Source organism: Lineus longissimus, chromosome 15 (genome assembly GCF_910592395.1).
Source record: "Lineus longissimus chromosome 15, tnLinLong1.2, whole genome shotgun sequence".
Classification (NCBI taxonomy): Eukaryota; Metazoa; Nemertea; class Pilidiophora; order Heteronemertea; family Lineidae; genus Lineus; species Lineus longissimus.
Genome location: NC_088322.1, coordinates 4,420,285 through 4,423,829, shown reverse-complemented (window position 1 = coordinate 4,423,829; position 3,545 = coordinate 4,420,285).

Here is a 3,545-nt window from a genome sequence, read left to right as displayed (position 1 = left end):
AAAACTTGGTTCGCGAAGGAAATCGAAGAAAAACGCCTACCATGCCCACTTTTGCGAGCAATAGTCCCGATAGAATAGCCAAAGACAAAAATCAGACAGTCTATTGGATCGTGGCTGAAAGTGATGATAATATTCTAGACGAAATGGCAAGAAGAGTGGATTCGATCATGTTGTTCGCTTCCTACGTGTTGGAGACCGATCAGACTTGGAAAAAAGAAAAACCGAAAGACAGGGGAATATTGGAGCGAAAGTGGGTATATCGAAATAGGACAAGAGACAGCTTGAGATTTAACACATATGTCGATAATATCAGAAAGATGGAAAATTTCTACGATATCAAAGGTGGATTCGGGCGTTCATTCGAAAGATGGAAAAGTGGTGACAGCGCCCAACTGCTACCAATCACCCCGCGCAACATGGAGAGCATTTATCAACACGAAACTGTGGCTGTGAGGGTACCTACATACATTGGTGATTTGCTTTCGTGGTGGGATGCGAATTTCTACAAGGCCTACGCTGAATCTGTGAAACCTAGGTACTTGGAAGCGATGGGGATTTTCGATGGCACAGTGAACAAATGCATGACCAATATTCGATTGAAAAGTGGCGATGTGATTTCTCTGTCGACTGTGTACAAGGACACTTGTGATTTTTTGAATTCCAGGCAGAAGGACGATACGCCGGATGTGAGACATTCGAAATTTTGGAGTTTTCTGAAACTTGTGATTTCTCTCGAAAGCGTCACAACATTAGAGTTGAAAAACTCGTCTTCGATAAACACCCTCGATACGAATAAGGTGTTGCCGTTTGCCAAAACACTCATGCAGCTTTTTGGCCATGACCCCGCGAAATCGGTCATGTTTTGTAGTATCATGGACGACAGGGTGTTTGCGACCGGTTCGAGGGAAAAGGTCAATACGCCGAATATTTTGTCCAATCCTGATAATGGTATTCGTGACGCGACCAGCGAAGACAGTGTAGGCGAATTGTCGATGAAATTGTGCGAAGCCATCATCAAATTACTGTCCAATACCCTGGCTATGGAATTTGACACGAGAATGAACACTCTAAAGAATAGTCCAAGAGACGTTTCCAATTTGGAAGACAACGATTCGTTTTTTCACGCTATTACCAGAGTCTTTATCGAAAATGTGGCGAAAATCCGCAATGAAGATATTCAGTCGCATAAGGATAAGAAAAATGCTGCGAAAAAGACGAAAATTGATTTCCAGTTTCCCGAAGACAAAACAGTCAGCCATTCGGTAGATTCTCAGCAACATAAAGACACCGGGACAGGTTTACAGAAAGAAGGAGCGTGTGCTTTGCATACACTATTCTATACAAAGGGTTTGGTGACCGGTATGGCAGCCGACGATTCAACTCTTGGCGAGCATTTGACACAGGTAATGGAATCACTCAGACAATCTAGAGAATTGAACGGCGACAACTCTGCGAAAAGCAACAAGTCCACTGTGGCTACGGTACTGTGGGCTGAAGTGCTTGCAAATACGCCTGCTCCTTTCCCACATTATTCGAACAACGCAAAAAATAAGCAAAACTGGTTCTCATTTATGAACGGTTTCCTGGTGGAGGCCATATTGTATATGAAACTCGATATTTTGGATCTCTGTCAACTTTTGCCCGATGCCGATGGTGGTAAAGGTCGTGTGCTCAGCGACAAGTTCACGAGTGAGGTTGGTGCGAAAATGGGTAAACGTGGCTTCTGCACAGGCGGATGGGAAAACAACTCCATGGGATCGAATAGGAGGCTGTACGCGATAAGTTTAAACACACGAATCGAAGACGTGGTACCACAATACGTTATCGATAACGAAGCGGCCAAACCTAAATTTATGGTGGTGGGTAAACTTATCGCGACACTTAACGTGTATCGCAATGCTTACATGTATCCTTCGCCATGTGAGAGTGGAGATGGACAAACGGCTAGCGATCCCTTTGAACCTGACGCAGTTGAGAAATACACTCAGGAGAGTAGGGATAAATTGATACACGTGAGCAACGTAGAAGATGTGATGACGCTTCTCAGTAATAGGTTGTCTCTGTTTATGAACAACACATATGACACAGGATCAATCACCATGGGTAAAATGGCTGCGTTAATGGAACCGGAGTTCTGGTCAACGCGATTCGTTTATTCACTTAGCAAATTGGCGTTGAAATGGGCAGAAAGTGGTAATAATTTTCTCTTTTCTCTTGACGATTCTGTTCTAAACAAACCAGAGACACCAAAGAATGAAAAGAGGAAGGATTTGATGTACACGCAACACTCTAACGACGAAGCTGAGATGATCGATATTGTGGGCTATCTAGACGAGTATGTTTCAGAAAACGGCGCTGACATAGACGACTTGGTGCAAATTCACGTAAGAAGGCCAGCAGATACGGGTAACAGACCTCTGAACGTTGCATCGCATATAGACATGGTGGTAGCTGCAGCGCGAAGTGCTTTACAAGAGCCACAACCAGAACCCGAACCTGAGCCAGAGCCTGAGCCAGAAACAGAGTCAGAATCGGAAACAGAGTCTGAGGGTGAGGGAGAGACCGAAACAGAGTCTGAGTCTGAAGAAACAGGTGCAGAGACAGAATCTGAAACAGAATCTGGAGATGACCCCGACTCTGATCCAGATACTGACCCAGAAGCCGTACAACCGATAGAACAACCAACTGAACCGGAAGTTAAAACAGAGGTTGAAATCGAAACAAAGTCCGAAGGAAGTGAAATTGATATTGGACTGCGAACAGCGTTGCCCGATTCTGACGACGACGACGACTTAAGGCTGAGTGATACAGAAGTGCAGGACTCGATTAAAAGATTCTGTGACGATGAAAACGTATTAATCGACAGAAATTTCCTACAGGATACACTCACAGAAGTCGAGAGCACAAGAGATGTCGTCCTGGAGGCCGCGAAACCGATTTCTTTCACTTCCAAACTCAAACCCGATGCATACGTTAGTAAAACAACAACGGCGGAGTTGATGGAACGAATCACCAAGCAATTTGAACAAACCTCTTTAGATGAACACAAGTGGTATACAAATACGCCTACAAGTCGTGAAGTAGATAATATGGTGAATCGCGAGGAGGAGATGAACAATGATAAGTTAATTTACGACGATTTTCTATCGACACAGGCAGATACATTCGCATAGACGAAAGATATAAACCCCGTTCACCGTATTATCCACTTTACACAAGAAGTAGGACACCATCGCCACCACCCGAATCAACGCAAAGACCAAGATCACCGCTATCACCTGGGTTCTCACCTTCTGTGGTTCCCGCAGAATTGGGTGGGGATTGGTCTGACAGCGAAACGTCAGCAGCGGCTAAAGTAGAAGAACCCGGTGAAGAACCAGTGGACAGTGGTAGTGATGCAGAATCCATTCAGGACCCCGATATCGAATTCCTACCACCAGAAGTAACAATATACACAGACGATTTAGATTATCATGAAGATTTATTCGAAGAACTACAAGAAATTATTGACAATTCAGATGTTTAGAATATACCGCCCACATGGA